The following is a 20,816-nucleotide window of genomic DNA, read 5'->3' on the forward strand; positions in this document are numbered from 1 at the left end:
GCCAGCTTACATGCATCTCCACTAGGGGGCTTTGTCAACATAGCTATGCCAGCCCACATTCTCTAGTGTAGACAAGCCTTTACTTAATCTCATTTCAATTTGAATAATAGAAACAGAATGTTTCCTAGGCATCCTACTCACAGAATTACAGTGATAACGTCCAGAAAAAAAGATAAGTTGATGAACATGTCCCAAAAAATGTAAAACCAACTGATCTGAATGAAATACTACGAGTCGAATCTTTAAGGAGAACTGCAACCTTAAGATTTCCCTTTGCCATCATTAATCCACATTGCTTTCTACTACAGCAACATGCCCAAAGTACACAGTTATGCCAAATATGTTAAATAGCATGTGCTCAAAAGTTATGGAAATGTAATTATATATATTCTACAGTACTGGCCTATTAGGTACATAATATGCATTTTTAAAAACTGCCTAGCCACTATTATAGTCTCTTGGGTAAATAAAAAACACAGAGCTGAAATATGCATGTAGAGAATAGAATTGCTTCTTATAAGTCACAATGCACTTGCTTTACAAAACAGTCGAATCACAATATTGCCTGAAGTGCTATCCAATATAAAATTTATATGTTTAAGTAATATTTGTGATGACTCAGAGAAAGTGAAGATATTCAAAATACAAGCAACACAATCTTTGTTCTCTGTTTTTAATTCACACAATTGCCTCCTTCTTTCCCACTTTCCCCAATTTAAGACAGAACAATTTTCCAGTGTTCTTTTTTATGTACCTGCAAGATTTGGACATACATCTATTATCAGGATGGCCCGTTTCCAATAGTTGATCCGAGTATCAATACAAACGTTTTTTTCCTCCTGCTAATAGCCCACCTTAATTGTTTACTCTCCTTATAGTGGGTATGGCAGAGTGAGTGAGAGTGAGAGTGTCTTCCTGCTGTATTTTCCATTGCATGCATCCGATGAAGTGGGTTCTAGCCCATGAAAGCTTATGCTCAAATAAATTTGTTAGTTTCTACAGTGCCACAAGTACTCCTCATTCTTTTTGCTGATACAACCTAACAGGGCTACCACTCAAAGTTATAAAATGGGTGCTCTAGACAGGCAAATAGTGAGAGGGGAAACAGAGGCATAGAAGTGAAGGGATTGGCCCAGGGTCACATAGCATGTCAGCAGCAGAGCCAGGGATGGAATCCAGGTCACTTGAGTCCCAGTCCAATGCCCTAGCTACTGGACCACACTGCCTCTCTATTAAAGTATTTGTTGACGTTCCCAAGTACAGTAGAGGGGACATAATAAAGTTAATAGTAGCAGAGAAAGCAATCAAAGTTTGTAAGGATTTTAAAGTCTGGGTATATTCTAAAAACACCTTGGATACTGTCGCCAATAGTAATTTTTTCCTTAATGAAAAATGCTTGTTTTAACTTTTGTCTGTGTCCCTCTCTATGCAATGTAGTTGTAGCCATGTCGGTCCCAGGATATTAGAGAGACAAGGTGGGTGAGGTAAATCTTTTAGGCCTGGGCTACACTAGCGGGGGGGGTTGAACTAAGATACACAACTTCAGCTACGCTATTCGCATAGCTGAATTCGAAGTATCTTAGTTTGACTTACCCGGCTGTCCTCATGGTGGCGAGTCGACTGCCGCGGCTCTCCTGTCGACTCCGCTTACTCTTCCTGCCGAGGTGGAGTACAAGTGTTGATTCACAGATCGATTATCGCGTCCAGACGAGATGCAATAAATCAATCCCCGATACACTGAACACAGCCCGCCAATCCGGCGGGTAGTATAGACGTACCCTTACTGTTGATGAGAGAGACAAGCTTTCCAGCCACACAGAGCTCTTCTTCTGGTCTGGGAAAGATAGTCCCAGCATCACAGCAAAAGTGCTTAGCACATATTGCAAGGGACCATTCAAGGCAGAGCAGCCCATTAACATCTCTGCAGTCATAAGACAAAAAGAGGGGGTGAGCGGGTTACAGATTGTTGTAATAAGCCACAAATCCTGTGTCTCTGAGTCCATGATTTCTAGTGTTTAGCAGAGCACTTTATATCAGGTTCCAGACAGCATGTGCTTGATAAATTAGAAGCCTGCTGTCCCCCATTTGTCTGTTGTGAAAGGGGAGTAGGAGGTTTCTTCTTTTCTAATCCTCCCTACTGGTTATTTTGGTCCTCTCCCTTGGATACTTCTGATGCTGGCCATAGCTTTGCAAGGCAGCAGGAACAACATGAAAATGACAAGATTCTTCTCAGTTTCCCAGCTGCCTACAAGTTCCTAAATTAGAGTGTGAAATTTACCAGAATTTTGAAAACCGAGAGGTCTGGAGGTCCAATATCCAGTAGCAAGAATGAAGTAACTGCCAATGAAATAGGGGTGGCATGAAGCATCCCGCCCTTCCCCCTACGGAATAATAATCTAAGCATTTCATAAGTGGCAGTGTGGCACTGTTCAGAGGATGCTCTGTGGTGAACAATTATCAGGGCCCTATCCAAAACAGTGTATATTTTAAGGCATGAATGAAGACCAGAACAGAAGGGAACTAAAAGCATGAACTACAGTCATTTAACTGTGCTGCTTCTTTTCTCCTTTCAGTCTGGCATGATCACAAATGCACGTGTGTGTTGGTGTAGATACCTTACAATTCTTTGCCTAGGACACCAGCAAGCTCATGGACAGAGTATCACACTTACCACAAAAAGAACAGGAGTACTTGTGGCACCTTAGAGACTAACAAATGTATTTGAGCATAAGCTTTCGTGGGCTACAGCCCACTTCTTACCACAGTATCTGAGCAAACAAGTTCAAAGACACTCTGCACCCTGTACACAGAATATTGCAGGGCCAATAGATCTGTACAAAACAATCTCTTGGGTTTTCCAGACTATTCCCAAATTTCATCTTAAATTGCCCATGCATAGCAATCCACTGTGCTCTCCTCCCTCCCACCCCCAAGCTGTAGCACAGCACTTAATTATCAAACAATTTTTGCCTACAGTGAACAAAAACATGCACGGCTCATTTCTGTTTTTTCCACATTTCTTTCCTCATGATAAGATTAAAGTGCATTTTTTTTGCCCCTTTTTGCGTCTTGTTCACTTTCTTTCTAGCTCTCGCACACACCTGCTGTTGGGAGGATAGGGCAATATTTCACAGACTCTCACATACAGATTTACACATAGAAAGGTGTATACATCAAGCGTCCATTGAAATACGTAAGGTAATAAAATAATAACCACCGCCTTTTATAAAACCACTGTACTCATCTAAACCCTTATTTTTTTGGCCAAGATTTTGCATCCATTCCTGACTCCCATTTTATTTCGTCTCTCAACCATGTATTCATTCTATCTGCCGCTGATGTGCTTTCAAGCCATTAAGGGGAAAACTGCCGGATAGCAAATATTGGGTTATCAATTCTCTGTCTCTTAGGACTGCTATATCAATCTCAGATTTATGTTAACCTCCTGAAATTACTTAATGTCATAGTAATCTGAGAATTATCTTTTTTTTCCATTAATGATAAGCATAGTTGTGCAAGGCTCAGTGAAATTCCATTAACAACAAAGAACCTGAACCAAATGTAATTACTGAAAATAATTCTTGGGAAACGTTTATCAAAGCCTGTCCCTGATAGCAAGACAACATTAATAATTTAAGAGTCGAAGTTATTTTTAATATATAGACTCAAAATTCTCTTGGGCACCTATCTCTATTTTTAGACTGCAAAACAAAGACTTAATAATGTCAAAGGATGTAGCTCTAACAATGCAATTTTACAAAACTCAGTTTGTTCCAAAGTTTTGCAAAACCCAAGATCAACAACAATTTGATTTTCTTCTTTAATTTAAATGGAATAGATTTTTACAAGCAAATATTGCTCTGTATTGTGTATAATCCAGACAGTGCAGCGTTGTGCTAGTGCATAAAAACCTGAAAGTGATTACTGTTATCTTGGATAATGACAACAGAAAAATGAAAAAAAGCAAACAGAAAGTAGTAATTTAGATTTTAGGAATTATTTCAGTTTTAATAAATTGTATAGCATAGTGTCCCTCTTAATGTCCCACATCTCTCAAACAAATTTAGAACACAAAATGAATTCAAATAGTAAGCTTAATTTATTAAACACTAACGGTTCCTATTATCGGGGGAACTGCACAAAAAAGTTCTAGTATATTTGTTATGAGCCAAGAAACCAAGGGAAAGTTCTCTTCCTCCATGTCTTTATTCATAGGACTTGAGTGTGGAACTGGGAATTAGGAACTCCTGAATTCTAAACCTGATTCTCTCTCACTCCCCTCAGATCTTGTGGCATTTACTATGGTAAAATTTCTAAGGTGGCCTCCAATTTAGGATGCTTCTATTTTTAGGTGCTTAAATATAGACAAACAGCTAGACATTTCATACAGAAATTGACTGGCATGTATGAGGATGTGGAATGAGTTTAGGCCAGGTTGGGATTGGACCACAGCTCCCAGACAGGGGACATGTCAGATGTCAAACTGATATTAAACTTGAGTGCCGGTCTGGCTCGCAAAGAAGCCAAGTGGCAAGTCTCTCATAGACTTCAATGAGAGTAGGAGTATGCTCTTGAGCTTAGCAAAAGGACCAAGAAGCTGGAAAAGCTGCTGATTATCCTTATTTTATTTGGTGATCAGTGTAAAAATATTAATCATGATTAATATTAACCTTTAGGCATACATGTGGCTGCATAATGTTATTACATAGAGATCCCACTGCAATTTATTAATTCAATCATATAAAAATTTAGAATTGTGCCTACAAGCCTGATTTCTCATTAACTAAAATATTGTTGGATAAACACTGGGGAAACAAAAAGCATATTCAGTTTCTGCTGCTGCTGCTGCATTTTTTCCCCCTAGTCATATTGATGATAATTTAGAATGACATTATATTTACTTGAAGTAAACTGATATTAGAAAAATAATCCATTGCCAAATGGCTTTTTATTTTCTAATAACTTAACCATATATGTTACAAAATATATTCAGCTACATCTCATACTAGAAATTTGGGTAGGATCTTTTGTAAATCTGACTTTAAGGCACTACAAAGAAATCTGAGCAGGTGCTGTCAACCCTCCTTCACAACAGGATAGAGAAAAACGGCTCTCCAACCCAGAAGGAGACAAAAAGTTGTCTATAGGACCTCTCAAAAGAGTTGAAAAAGCTCTTACGCTTTATGAAATTCACACATGGCACAAAAAACCAACCCAAGCACCATCACAAATGTTAATCCAGCTGATAAAGGTGACTGGTGTGTGTGTGTGTGGTGCAACGGGGCTGGGGGAGGGGGTAACTTAACAGGTAAAATAGCTGAGTGGGGGGTGAAGCTCCAACCCAACCTCAAACTGACTGACTTGTAAGGAGATGTGGAATGAGTTTAGGCCAGGCTGGGATTGGACCACAGGGCCCTACAAATACATGGAAACCCCATGTAACCCCAGCCCTGCAGCCTGCCCATGGGACTGGGAAAGTGAATTCCTAACACTTCCCTAAAACCCTGAAGAGGCAAAGTATAAATAGCACAAATGGCTTTCTGTGAGAAGCATGAATTTCACTCACTGTGAGTAGATAAGGCTAGGGAGATTTTGTAGACATACTGTATTTCCATCTTGAAAAAACTACTATATTGGGGGGAAAAATCAGTTGCATCTAGAATTCCATCATTTTAACTGTCAAAAACAGACTCCAGAAAAGTCTGTGGTATTTCAAATCCAACATCTTCTCCAGTCATTGCCATCTTTTGTTTAATTATAATACACACACACTTGGAATTACTATCTCAGTATTTATATTGCACTCATTCCCATAGGATCTGAGAGCCTCACAATCTTCAATATGTTTATCCTCACAAAACCCCTGCGAGGTAGGGCAGTGCTGTTTTTCCGATTTTACACATGGGGTAAACTGAGGCACAGAGAGGCTAAGTGACTTGCCCAAAAATCACACAGGAAGTCTGCGGCAGAGCAGAGACTTTAACCAGGTCTCCAAAGCCCCACACTACTGTCCTAACCACTGGGCAAGCTCTTCCCCCTTACTGATAGTAAGATTAGCATAAAAAATACATTCAGAGAAAACTCTAGGGATTAATGATTTTATTTGAAAATAAACTGGAAAAAGAAAAAAAAAAGATAACTTTGGGCCAGACTCCTCCCTCCCTTACCCCTATAAGCAGACCCAGAATATAATCCATTTTACTTAACAAAACTGGGTAACTTTCATTCATTTTATTCAGTACATACTACAGCATCTAGCAAGAGTGCTTCAAAGGGCTACACGAGATTGTTGCAACAATTTCACTTTTTAAATCCTATGAAATCAGGAATCAGGAAGATTTAATCTAATAAAGCATTCTAAGAAAATACAAGGGAGTGTGATTTATATATGCTCATATTAAAACCACTGCAGAATATTAGCCTTTTGGTGGGTAAGGGGCTTAGCTCACATCTTAATGCAAAATTTAAAAAATTTTGAGGCAGTGCCCACAAAGGAGTTCTTTTGAAATGGACTTTCAAAAAATTAATTCTCTATAAAGTACGTACAGTGTACATTTGAGATGTTTTTAAAACACTAAACGTGATACTACCATCAGCTTGCGCTCAGAACTCTGAATGTCATCAGTGGGAGCTCTGCCTACTAACTGAAGGCAGCGTCTGGGTTTAAACTTTATGCTTACTCACAGAAGTATGCTTTACTGTGGAACTTGCAAACTTGGCTTGTGTGTGCCCAAGTACAGTAACTTGCTGTTCTCAGTAGAAGAAGACAGGATGATGTTGTGGATGATGGTCAGGCTTCGGGTGCAGAGTTAAGCTGGGGATGGAGTCAGAGTATTTCCATACTTTGATATTTAGATAGCTTTTTAAACAACAGTGTTCTAATAAGAATATTAAATAGTAATATAAAGATTCACAGAAATGTACAAGGAGATAGAATGAAGTTGCTTCTTCATCTCTGTGGTCAATGAAGCCCCAATCATGATACGAACCTCTCAGCATTACGGTAAGATAAATGTTAAATTGCACCACAACTTAAACATCAGCTCCTGCCAACAGCCATAACAGCGAAGTAGTAAATAATGTCTTGCCACCCCTCAGCCCACCTCTTCCTTAAATGCCTTGGGGAAAATATAGCTCTTGCAAGATCTGAGAGTTAGTAAATTGGACCTACTATGGAAAACCAAAAGCAGCAGCAAAATCTAGATAAAAGGAGTCTTCACAGAGAACACTCTTCTAGCAACACTCCTATTCTGTTCAAAACAAGGAAACTTCAGTTTGAGAATTTTTGTTTATAGCAATTGTGGCATACGACATAAGGAGAGAGGAGGTCTATCAAGGAACCATTTAGGGCTTTAAAAGCATAAAATCATCACAATGCAATCCACTTGAAAACTCACTGGTACCAGATCTGCTCACATCAGTGCTAGTTTTGTACAGACGCTCCCCAACTTACGCAAGCGTTACATTCCAGAATGCCTTGCGTAACTCAAATTTTGAGTAAGTCGGAAACGTATCTCTAACCATTACGCAAAAAAACCACCACCAACAAAAAAACCCACTCCTATTTCTAGTTTACGGAATTTTTCCATAAGTGCGGATTTGCATAAGTCGGGTCTTGCATAACCCGGGGAGTGTCTGCATGTTCTATTTTGCTGCAGTCTTTACAAAAAAGGTTAATAGTGACCAGATATTCAACACAATTGATATTAACGACAAGGGGGAATGAATGCAAGCCAAAATAGGGAAAGAACAGGTTAAAGAGTATTAAGATAAATTAGATGTATTCAAGTCAGCAGGGACTTATGAAATTCATCCTAGGATACTTAAGGAACTAGATGAATTAATCTCAGAACCATTAGCAATTATCTTTGAGAACTCATGAAGGTCCTAGAGACTGGAGAAAGGCAAACATCGTATCTATCTTTAAAAAGGTAAACACAGAGGATCCATGGGATTATAGATCAGCAGCCTAACTTGGATACCCGGAAAGATACTGGAACAAATTATTAGTCAATCAATTTGTAAGCACCTGGAAGATAACATGATTATAAGGAATAGCCAGCATAGATTTGTCAAGAACAAATCAAGACAAACAAACCTAATTTCCTGTTTGACAGGGTTACTGGCCTAGAGAATTGAGGGAAAGCAGTAGACATGATATCTCTTGATTTTAATAAGGCTTTAGACACAGTCCCAAACAACATTCTCATAGGCAAACTAGGGAAACGTGGTTTAGATTAAATTATTATTTGCTGCTCGACCGGTTGAAAGACTGTACTCAAAGAACAGTTATCTGGGGGGGATGTATCTAGTTGGGGTCCCACAGGGGTCTGTGCTGGATCTGATACTACTCAACATTTTCATTAATGACTTACATAATGGAATGAAAAGTAAGCTTATAAAATGTGCAAATGACACCTGAAAGGGGTTGCAAGCACTTTGGAGGATAGGATTAGAATTCAAAACAACCTAGACAAATTGGATAACTGGTCTGAATTCCACAAGATGATATTCAATAAAGTGCAAAGTACTTCTCTTAGGAAGGAAAATCAAATGCAAAATTACAAAATGCGGAATAACTGGTTAGGTGGTAGTACTGCTGAAAAGGATCTAGAGTGGTGGTTCTCAAACTTTTGTATTGGTGATCCCTTTCACATAGCAAGCCTCTGAGTGTGACCCCTCCTTATAAATTAAAAATACTTTTGTATATATTTAACACCATTATAAATGCTAGCAGCAAAGTGGGGTTTGGGGTGGAGGCAGACAGCTCACGACCCTCCATGTAATAACCTCAAGGAGTCCCAACCCCCAGTTTGAGAACCCTTGATCTAGTGGTCATAGCGCATCACAAATTGAATATATGAGTCAATATGATGCAGTTACCAAAAAAAAAAAAGGCTAATATTCTGGGGTTTGTTAAAAGGAGTGTCCTATGTAAGACACAGGAGGTAACTGTTCTACTCTACTTGGCACTGGTGAGCCCCATCTGGAGTATTATATCCCATTCTGGGTACCACACTTTAGGAAATGTGCAGACAAATTGAAGAGAGAGAGTCCAGAGGAGAGCAACAAAAATGATAAATTGTAATTTAGAAAACCTGACCTCTGAGGACCTTGAGAAAAGAATCCTGAGGAGGGGCCTGGTAACAGTCTTCAAATATGTGAAGGACTGTTATAAAGAGGACTGTTACCAATTGTTCCCTATGTTCGCTGTAAGTAGGACAAGAAGTAATGGACTTAATGTGAAGTACGTGAGAATTAGGTTAGATATTAGGTAAAACGTTTGAATTTAAGGGTAGTTAAGCTCTGGAATAGGTTTGTAAGGGAAGCTGAGGAATCTTTATTACTGAAGGATTTTAAGAACAGGCTCGACAAATACTTTTCAGGGATGGGCTAGCTATACTGCCTCAGTACGGGGGGCTGGATTTGATCTCTTTACAAAGTCCCTTCCACCCCTACAATTCTATGATTCTATGTGCTGTGGCCGGAGATCTCCTGCTCTCTGGCATTCTCCAGCTACTGGAATGGCCCGTGGAGACTGCTGCAGCTGGGTGCAACTTAGCGCAGCCCTCAGGCTACTCTAATGCATGCAGGGGGCCTAACTGGCCCCCAGCTGGGAACGAGGGTACATATAAAGTCACCCTTGTCCCCAGCCACCACCTTCAGGTCCTGCACTCACAGAACCTTGGTGGCCTGGCTCTATTTCTAAAGTAAGGATTCCAGCCCAAGACTCCAGACAGCAAGCTTCTTTAGTGTTATTGAACATTTATATTGTAGAAGTGACTAAAGGCCTCAATCAGGTCAGACCCCATTTTGCCAGGTGCTGTATAAATATACAATGACATCGCTATCCTGAAGAGCTCACAGTCCAAAAGATAAAACCTATTAGGTAGGCAGGACTAACAAGCAAGGCAAGGTCGGGTGGAGAGATGGGGTAACAAACAAACACAATAGGATGCGTGCAATTCTTAGCCAGTCAAGTAGCAGTGTTCACAACTCTCAACTGGCCTAGCCATTATCAGGTGAGGTGGGAGGCACCAAATTGAGAGAGAGAAAGATTTCTATAGTCAAAATGCAAGATGACAAGGGCTTGGACTGGAGTTTTGGCAGTGAGCAGAGAGGGAAGGAGAGGAGATGTTATGAAGAAAGAAGTGACTAGTGGGTCAAAGATGAAGCCAAGACAATGGGATTAAGCAACAGGGAGGATGGTTGCGCTGCTTCTGTTTTATCAAACATACTATTGCTGGTAATTTTTAAAGTACAAAATGATTTGATTGCTACATAAGTCCTGTACAGGCGGGAAAATTTCAATCTCACTTCTCACAACAGAAAATGGACTTACAAAACACAAAGCCTACAATCTGGAACGTGTTCTGTACAAGTAGCCTTAGTATTTGTGCATGCAGCAAGAGCTGCCGCCTCAAGAATTTACTGTGTAAGGGCTAGTCTACACTGGCAACGTTAAAGTGCTTTAATGTGGCTTGTGCGGTCGCGGCAGAGCGCTAAAAAACCCACCTCCACAAGGGGAGTAGCTACCAGCACTGGGAGCACAGCTCCTAGCACCGGTGCACTGTCTACACTGAAACTTGCTGTGCTCAGGGGTCAAGTATCAGAGGGGTAGCCGTGTTAGTCGACATGCATCCGACGAAGTGGGTATTCATCCACGAAAGCTCATGCTCCAAAACGTCTGTTAGTCTATACGGTTCCACAGGACTCTTTGCTGCTTGTGCTCAGGGGGGTGTTTTTTCACACCCCGGAGTCAGAAAGTTGCAGCGCTGTAAAGTGCTAGTGTAGACAATCCCTAAGAAAGCAAAATGTCAAATCTACATTGAAAAGTTTGTTTCTTTTCAAATAGTTCACCGTAAAGGAGGAAGCTTTTATTTTCAATAATACTTTACTTCTAAATGCCATGGCAATTATTCACACAAGTTTTTCCTGTGTTTTTATACATTTTTTCTTTGTTTAACTTGACCTGAACAATTAAATAATTTCACTTGTTTTGTTCTCCTGAATCCTAGTTTTAAAGGGTGAGTGGTGAGAGTTGGATAAACAGTTTGGCACCCTAAGCTGACAGAACACAGTTTGTTTTCTAATCCCTAAGCAGGCCTTATATAGATGGCAGGGGAAAAGTCTTCTCACATAGCACCAATGTAAACTGGAGTAAGTCAATAGAATAGTTTAGTCCTTAGCATTAAAAAAAAAAAAAAAAAAAAACCCACATCACCACTCATCTTCTGGGTCGTGGTCAGACTGGCTCACTGAAATTTTTTACCTACCTTATAACTGCTGTATAGTTTGCACAACAGCAAAAAATTTGTTTCAAATACCATTCAGAAAGTTCCGTATGTGCAACTTTTGGATTGTCTGACATGCTGGTATAATGACTGAATGCCAGGGTGGGGGGTACGTTTTTTGTAGAGATGACAATCTCAGAATTTATATCCCACACATAATTCTGACATTTTCACATTTGTTTTCATTCGGAGTCAGAACAAAAGCCAATATTTTTAAATTTCCAGCAAACGTATTTAAAAAAAATCATTTTGAGTCAGTCAAAATGCTCTGCTTTGATAAAACTGAAATGTTATATTGATTTTAAAAATACTTTATCATACAAAATTTCAAAACAAAATGTTTGTGAAATAAAAAACAATCAAAACATTCTGCTTCAATCTTATCAAAACACATTTTTCCTTTTTTAAGCATTTAGATTTTCATGAAACAGCATTTTGCGACACAAGAATTAAGTAGTTCTAGCTGTTTCCAGCTAAACTGTAGTAAAGACTAACAACCACATAAATGAGTAGAGTCACCATTAGTAGAAAACAGGAGATTTGTGGCAATAGATGTTCTCCAACACAACCTCAAAACTGAGTGCTGGAACATTCTCTACATAAGCATCTAATTGGAACAAAACTATTTCCCTGTTTTCCCCTTTAATTCTCTCTCTGATGCATCTTGTTGGGGAGTGGGGGAGAGGGGGCTTTCCTTGGATTCTCAAATATACAACTTAATAAACTTGACAGAGAAATGGCTGGGTGATGAGAATGCCTGTGATCTGAAGAAAGCTAATGGAAAATGCCACTAGAGTCAAGGGAGTTATCCTGTGTCAAGGCACTTTACATTCAACCCGATCCTAAACTCTGCTGCAAGGTCCCTCACTTCTGTGTCATTCCGGTGTGGCAGCCTAGCAATTCTGGGGCAGCTTCATTGCATTTTTTAAAAATGAGGCTTATTATCAGTCATACAGTAGTGCCAAGAAGCCTCAGCCATAAATAAGGACTCCATGATGCTATGTTCTGTGCAAACACAGAATGAAAAGACAGTCTCTGCCCCAAAGAACATATAGTCTAAGTCAGGGGTGCGCAAACTATGGCCCACGAGCCATTTTAAGCTGGCCCATGAGCTCCTGCTGGGGAGCAGGGTCTGGGGCTTGCCCCGCTCCGGTGCTCCAGCCAGGGCTCTGGGTAGGGGGCCGCACCATACGGCTCAGCCCCGCTCCGGCAAGGATGCTGGGTTGGGTTCCATTTCGGTCGGGGGCTGCAACACATGGCTCCCGGAAGCCGCGGCATGACACCAGCTCCGGCTCCTACGTGCTCCAATGGCCCCTTCCAGCACTCCACTGGGAGCAGCAGTGGCGATGCCTACAGATAGGGCAGTGTGCAGAGCCGCCTGGCCGCGCCTCCACATAGGAGCCAGAGAAGGGACATGCCGCTATTTCCGGGAGCCGCTTGAGGTAAGCATCGCTTGGAGCCTGCACCCCTGAGCCTTTCCCCATGCCCCAACCGCCTGCCCCAGCCCTGATCCCCCTCTTGCCTTTAAAACCCCTCAGTCCCAGCCCAGAGTACCCTCCTATACCCCAAACTCCTCATCCCCAGCCCCACCCCTGAGCCTGCACCCCCAACCAGAGCCCTCACCCCCTCCCATATCCCAACCTCAATTTTGTGAACATTCATGGCCCGCCATACAATTTCTATTCCCCAATGTGGCCCTAGGGCCAAAAATTTTGCCCACCCCTGGTCTAAGTATAAGACAAGATACAACAGATGGATACAGGCAGGCAGGCAGACAGGGGAGCTTAAGTAAACAATGAGACCGTACTGGTCAGCATGATAGGCAGTGATATCAGTGCACCAGCTGTCTGATCACTTAAATTTTTTGTAGACATCATAGCAAAGGAGAGTTTTAAGGAGAGATTTGAAAGAGGATAATGAGGATGTTTGCAGGGAGTGTTTCCCAAGCACAAGAGGTAGCACGGGAGACGGCACAACGATGCTTATTTGAAAATGTAACAAGTGGGTGACATTACTGGCCAATTGGTAGGAGTCAATATCTTGATAGTGAATAAAAGATGACGGGAGGGTGGGGACTGTCTATGAAGGGCCCTGAAAGCAAAGACAATTAGCTTTGTGCTTGATGCAAGAGAAGGAGGAGCCAGTGGAAGGATTCAAACATGGCCAAAGCAACAGGCTAGGAAAATGATCTTTGCAGCAGTGTTTTGAAAGGATATCAGTGAGGCAAGGTTACATTTGTCAAGGCCAGAGAAAAGGATGTTGCAGTAATACAGACTTGAGATAAGGAGAGCCTGGGTGAGAGTTTTAGCTCTGAGACTGGATAGGAAAGGCAGTCTCTTCGAGATGTTATTCAAAAAGAATCTGCAAGGTTTAAATATAACCTGGAGAGGAGGATCTGGAGAGAAGACCAAGTTGAAAAAAAAGCCCACATCGTGGGCCGGAGTGACCAGCAGGATGGTGGTGTTGAGAAAGGAGTTGTGTAGAGAAACTCTGTTTTAGCTATGTCAAGCTAGAACTGATGGCTAGTAACTACAAGGAGGTGTCAGGTGAGACAGGCTGAGATTTTAGTTTGGACAGAGGGAGACAGATAGATCTGTGAGTCATCAGCTTAGAGATCAGTAGCAGAATGTATATCCGTGGATGAGATTACCCAGATATAAGGTGCAGAGAGAGAAGGAGACCAAGGACAGAGCCCAGTGGAACCCCCACAACAGATGGGGGAGGTGAGGAAGACCCTGCAAAGGACACGGTGAAGGGTATTGAACCAGTAAAAGAGAAGCATCATGGAAGCCAAGAAAGGACAAATTTTCAAGAAAAAGAGCAGGGTCGACTGCATAGAAAGCAACCAAAGGAGCAGGCTTAATTTATTAGTTCTGAACATAAATAATAAAAAAAATACAGTAGCCCCTATGTAGTTCTGATATTAAATTCAAGGTATTCTAAACTGTTCCCATACTTTCAGTGCATTGCAGATTTTTATATTGACCACACACAGTAGCATTATGAGCATTGTTATGAGGGCCAGGGATGCTGGGGTTCTGACAGCTGGAGAGGAAACAGGGACAGTAGAGGCTTTTTACACAGGGAGGTCTAGGAAGTAATCTGGAATTGTGCAATATGCACATTAGCTGGATTAATCAACAGGGAAACAGTTAAGAATATTATCGTTTCATTTCTTTCCTTTTAGGTTTAAGGATAGCTCAGTGGTTTGAGCAGTGGCCTGCTAAACCCAGAGTTGAGAGTTCAATCCCTGAGGGGTTCATCTAGGGATCAGGGCAAAAATCTGTCTGGGGATTGGTCCTGCTTTGAGCAGGGGGTTAGACTAGATAACCTCCTGAGGTCCCTTCCAACCCTGATATTCTATGATTGCTTTATGCATTTTCAGTGCTTTATTTGCAACCCAAAAAGCAAACCTTAACATTATTTTTTGTATTTATGGATATAAGTCAGAGGCTAAGCATTACTTTATTAAGCAGAGGGAATATTATAGAAGTCCACAAGGAACTATTGCTGCCACAAAAGAAATAATCACAAAAAAGGATAGGCTGGGTATATTTGTTGCCTGAATAGAACAGAGGTGGCGATTACTTACACACCTAGTGAACATACATCTCATCCTAACAACTGATTTTTAAATTGTGCCCACAAAGAATATGGTTCACAGAGGCAAGACAACTTTGTGGTCTCCAGTACTGAAGGAGCTGTATTCAAGAAACCTACATGCAAACTCACTAGTCTTTCCACAAATATGACATTTAATGCATCTGTTTATGTATCATTCTAAAATATTTTAATTTATTTTAAATGTTATAATATGTGCAGATAAGAACAGCTTCTAACTGAGACAAATTCAGCCCAGCTCAAACTGGGGTGGTCACGAAACATGCTACAATCTGTCACTACTAGCTAGGGCAGGATTTGAATCAGTAACCTAGAGGTGAAAAGCTATGTAGCCCATTATTAAAGCTCTTAACAATTCAGTCTTTAAACTCATGAATGCTAATATAAAGGAAAGGACTAATCCAAAATTATTTGCAGCATTAAAGGCATAAAGTACATCTAAAGAGGGTCTGGTATGTACTGTCAATATAATGAGAACAATTATTCTGTTGATTTCAGACATCGTGCCCACTCAATAGTTCTCTTCTCCTGCCATTACAATCCTTGTGACATCTGTTGTTGTTACCTCAAGGTAATACAGATGATGTGTGCTTCCTGTTTTCTTCAGCTTGAAAGATTACAGAGCAAATATGCTTTGTATATTTTACTAATTATCACAAACTGAAACACTGCCCAATTAAAGTGAGATTTTCTGTCTACCATGCAGCTTCATCACTGGTGATTTAGTTCTTTGTTTCTAATTTAATTAGAAATAGTGACAAAAATTATTAATTATTCTAAAATTTCATATTTGGCAATTTTAATGAAGACAATGTCACTTAATTATATAATGTTTTATGTAATTCAACTTCCCAAATATGTATGAACACGCGACATCAATAAGTGTAAGCTTCCCTATATGCTTCTTTACTACACTTATTGTATTATATGCTATGTATTCACTATATTATCTTTGGATTCTTTTTTGACGAGACTCACCTAGAATATAAAAACAGAGAAAACTGAACCTTGCTTTGCTTTTATCCACATCAGTTTCTGAGCACCTCAAAAAGCAGGATTCTTCCAATCAGATAGTAAGTTTTTGAGATCAGGCCTGTCCCGGTGTGGTTTGTACAGCACCTGGTACAATGGGATCCCAGTCCCAGTTATTGCCGCTGGATGCTATCAGAGAAATAATAGAAGAGGATATTTATAACTGCCTGCTCCAAGAACTACGGGAGAAAATGTGGACCACACCAAGAACACAGTATCTTGTTCTTGTAGAGATACTTAAAACTAAAGGAAAAATCCATTTTCTAAGAATTTTCCAGCCTTAAAAAAAAAAATCATTTAAGGGAGTAGAAGAAAGAGAAAACATGCAAGTTTACAGTAGGTCATACTGTAGACATACTAACTTGACACCTCCTGTTAACTGAACCAGCGCTTGAGAATACCAGTATAAAAACCACCACCACCAGCACATTTTTCATTTATTTCTCCCTTCACATTAGGATCTCAGAGTGCTTTACAAACATGAATACATCCTCCACTGCCCTGTGACGTAGACCATTACACCTCCTTTTTCAGTTAGGTGAACTGAAATATAAAGAAGTTGTATGACTTGTCTGACACGTCATGTACAAAGAGCACAGAATTTTTGCCCCTGGACCTAACAATGTATAAATTTGTACCACAGATTGTGCTTACTCCAAACTGATTTTAGCTGCCCTTTCAATGTGTGAATTATTAAAATGTATTTCTTTGTTCTTAATGGATATAGTCCTTGGAGGGCTAGAAAGGTTTTATTTCTGTGAGTAAAGTTAAGAGAATATCCTTAAAAAGATAAGGATCTTTTCCAATTGATTCAGAGCATGTGAGAGCATACTGTTCACTTCACGTACCTAAATTTAGTGGCACTACTGTGAAGTGAAAAGACATTTTAAAAGAAAAAAATGTAAAAGAATAAAATAAGCCACAATGAGGAGTGTTTGCACAACAGAAATATACTGGTTTAAGAAAACAAACCGATTTCCAGGTATTTGTGTTCAACTGAATTTTACAAAAGGTCTTTCTAACATATGTATTGCCATATAGAGAGTAGATTTAATAATCAGCAGGGATTCTGGATGAGACAGGATTTACAGCTAAGAAATAGTATTAGAAGTTCTTCAACAGATTGGGGAAGATATTCTTCTCACTTAAAGCAGTGTAAATCAGGAGTAACTCTGTTAAAGTCAGTGGAATTACACCAGGGTCAAACACAGAGGAAATCGGGCCACTTCAAAAGACACTTCAAAATTTTGAATGGCAATATTCTCTTTAGCTGAACCTTTGTCAATATTTCATATAATTTAAACCCCATTTTACAACTGATTCTATTAAAAAAAGATAATGCTTGTATGTTCTTTAAGAAAATCTTTTAATAAAAATAAAGCCTTTGAAAGCCAGGCCACATGGATTAAGGTCTTAATTCAACAAGGATATGACTAACTTTAAGCATTTGAGTAGCCCCATTGACATCAAAAGAGATTGCTCTAGCATGTGCCTAAATTTAAGCACATGCTTAATTATCTTTTGAAATCAGGGCCTAATGCCCACTGAATGTTTTCTTTAAATTGATTATATCTTCTACTTTTGATATTTGCGCTCTCTCGCTCCCCACCCTTAAATCCTAGCTACATGATTATACCCTTGGTTGCTAGAATCTGAAAAGTCTCAGCACTTTTCTGGCCCAGAAAAACATGGTGAAAAAACAATTTTAAAGGAATTATGCCCTCTAGTACTCATGAGACATAATGCAACCAATATAAGCCTCAATTTCATATATACAAAAAATAAGCAAAACAATTAGGGTTCCACTGTGCACACAGTAAATGACAATTGCAGCTCTGAAGATTTTTACAATCTAAAAATACCAATGACCAACATTTCTGGTTCAGAGGAATGCGCATATAGTTTTGGAATCATTATTTAAATATACTTTATGGGGGTGGTTGCATCTTTCATCCTTCCCCTGACATGAAAGATTAGGATAGACATCAGATTTACACAAATTCATGGTCTCCACTCTGGATTTTTCTCAGCACAAGAGGAAGGTTTTTGGTGTATGTGAAGGGAACACAATTCCAAAATCAGCAAGAAGGAGAACAACAGCGTATCTGGCACAAAGGAGCAAACTACATTCAAACGGTTAGTATAGGATATGCACAGATACTGTTTTATGCTCTGGAACCATGAAGCCAAACTCAAAATATGCTGACTTCTCTGATGATGCAGACGCCAATGAGACACAACAATATGGTAATTTTTAATTGCAGTTCAGAGAAGGGGGAGGTGGGAAAATGTATGAATCTAATGTTTGTAACAGCCTCATAAAAGATTGAGAACGTTTCTTCATGGTCATTTTGTCCATTTACATTTTCTAAATTAGTTTTATAAGTGTAAAACACTCATTTGTTCAGTTTTCCTCTCTGCAGGGCACTAATTAGTTTTATATTATAAAAACCACCTACAAGCTTTTCAAACAGATTATATGCCGACCTTGCATTAAAATGATCAGTAACAACACACAGTACTTGAAGCTCTGCCATGATAATGCTACAAAAGGAATTACAGTTGCAAAAATCATGTAAACAGGAATGCAGCAGCACTAATGATATTCAGCTAAAGGGCCATATGTTCCACTTCCCATATATAAACCATACAAAAAGATAGCACTGATCCCACCTAGTTGCATACCCCTCCATTGCATCATAGCCTAAACCCAGCAAAGTACTTTATACAAATGCTTAAATCCATCCCTATTCAGTAAGCCACTGAAGGGCATGCTTTAGTATTCTGCTGAATCAAGCATGTCCCCCTGTGAACCAGAGGAAAATAGCAGAGCGCAATAGCCAGGGGACATGACCACCAGTTGGTCACAACTCCAGCTGCCACACACAACAAGTCAGCCATTTCCCAAGAATCTCAGCCCTTTCAGACTCATTCTGAGCCCTCCAGTATTGCAAGCTATATTGTCATCTCACAACATCTGACGTTCCCATTCTCACCTTTTCCAAAATACGTTAACATTGCTAAGGGGAACTACTGCTGTTTAAAACAGCATACAATACCTTTGCATTATAATTATGCTGCCCTGAGTTGCAAACATGCTATGTAGAGCATCTATTCCACAACTCCTTACCTAGGGTTGGAAGGTGTCTGGTTTTCGACAAGAAAGTCCTGTTGAAAAGGGGACCAGACATTCAAAGTCCAGTTCCTGCATGTGGGGAAGGCACCAGGTCATCACCCACACTAGCCTCTAACTCAGCCAGGGCTGCTTCCTACCTGCATCCAGTGGATGCAATGAATGAGGGGTGGGTCCTCAGGGGAAGGGCGAGGGGCAGGCCCTTGGGGGGAAAGGAGGAGGAACCCTCAGCGGGAGCTTCTGGCACTCTTAAACAGCTTAACATTTTTGCCTTCATAAATTATAACGGGGGGTGCCAGGGAATAATTTTTAAAAGGATATTTCTTTTCCACCGATTTGAGAATGCAGCAAGTTCAGAAAGCATAAAGCGTAATATGCAAACACTTCTCAACAAATGTAATGAAAAACAAATCTCTCCAATCACAAACACAGATTCTATGCTCCAATGCAGAAAATTGCATGGCTTTTGGAAAACGATAGTTTCAGCCTAATCTAACTATTTTCACAAATTGTAGCTCTGCAAAATTTTAATTCCTATGCATTTCACATTGTACATTTTTGTCCACCTTTTTTCCTACAGCACATTTCAAGTCAAGACACATTGATTCAAGATCCTGGAAAGTGATATAAAATGATGTGGCAGATTTCATTTCAATACAGAACTGGAAGATACCAGGACTTCACGAAAATAAGATAGTTTCATTCACTAGACATAAGAATATTAATGAATCTGCATAGAAAAAAAAATGCTTCTTGTGAACTTTATGATGCAATCAAAAGACAACATGGGGGAGGGATAGCTCAGTGGTTTGAGCATTGGCCTGCTAAACCCAGGATTGTGAGTTCAATCCTTGAGGGGACCACTTAGGGATCTGGGGCAAAAATTGGTCCTGCTAGTGAAGGCAGGGGGCTGGACTCAATGACCTTTCAAGGTCCCTTCCAGTTCTAGGAGATTGGTATATCTCCTATTATTATTATTTTCAACAACTTGTTCTTCAAAAGCAACACTAATAATTTTCCATATATACTAAGGAAATATTTATACATTGCATTTCATACACGGCATTACTAAATATTCTTCACAAGAAAATATTTTTAGATATATTTTTAAATAAGTGTAAGGTACTCTAATACTTTATGTTGATCTCACAGGAAAATGAAAAATATGAATTCTCTTTCTATCCTGTTCTTTCACTTCTTTGCACTTCACTCTAATCTCCACTGACTTGTCCTTCCCGCCGTTAAGCCAAATAAAGAGAAAAAAATTCTTTAAGATATATAGTATTTCCCATGTAATTGACAGTTACTGAATACAAAATACAGTAAACAAAAAAGATCTGTCCTGATAATACAAAGGACCAGATAGTCTCTGACTTATTTACGTTGTCTCCTTGAATACAATGACCCAGATCCTCACTGCAGCTGTTGGTGTAGCTCAAATTGGGGAGTAGGGGTGAAAATATGGCTTGTAAGCCACCTTTGAGTTCCCCTGATCCTGGTACTAGACTGGTTAGTCACCCGAATAAGTTACACCTCTACCCCGATATAACGCAACCCGATATAACACAAATTCGGATATAACACAGTAAAGCAGCGCTCTTGGGGGGCGGGGCTGTGCACTCCGGTGGATCAAAGCAAGTTGGCTATAATGCGGTTTCATCTATAACGCGGTAAGATTTTTTGGCTCCCGAGGACAGCGTTATATCGAGGTAGAGGGGTAGTTTGCTCTAATTTCC

General features: G+C 39.9%; 1 protein-coding gene across 15 annotated transcripts in view; it reads right to left on the bottom strand.

The window, feature by feature from the left end:
- Window positions 1–20,816, bottom strand: part of LOC120398291 (myosin VIIA and Rab interacting protein) — a 345,847-nt gene that overhangs the window by 252,813 nt on the left and 72,218 nt on the right. Inside the window, exon 1 of one of the 15 annotated variants that reach the window (XM_039525614.1) lies at window positions 5,567–5,594. The exons of the other annotated variants lie outside the window; for them this stretch is intronic. The gene's annotated coding sequence lies outside the window, so the exon portion shown is untranslated. Of the gene's footprint in view, window positions 1–5,566; window positions 5,595–20,816 lie in introns of those variants that run through there. 15 annotated transcript variants of the gene reach the window in all.

The sequence above is a fragment of the Mauremys reevesii genome, linkage group 2 (assembly GCF_016161935.1).
Source record: "Mauremys reevesii isolate NIE-2019 linkage group 2, ASM1616193v1, whole genome shotgun sequence".
Taxonomy (NCBI): Eukaryota; Metazoa; Chordata; order Testudines; family Geoemydidae; genus Mauremys; species Mauremys reevesii.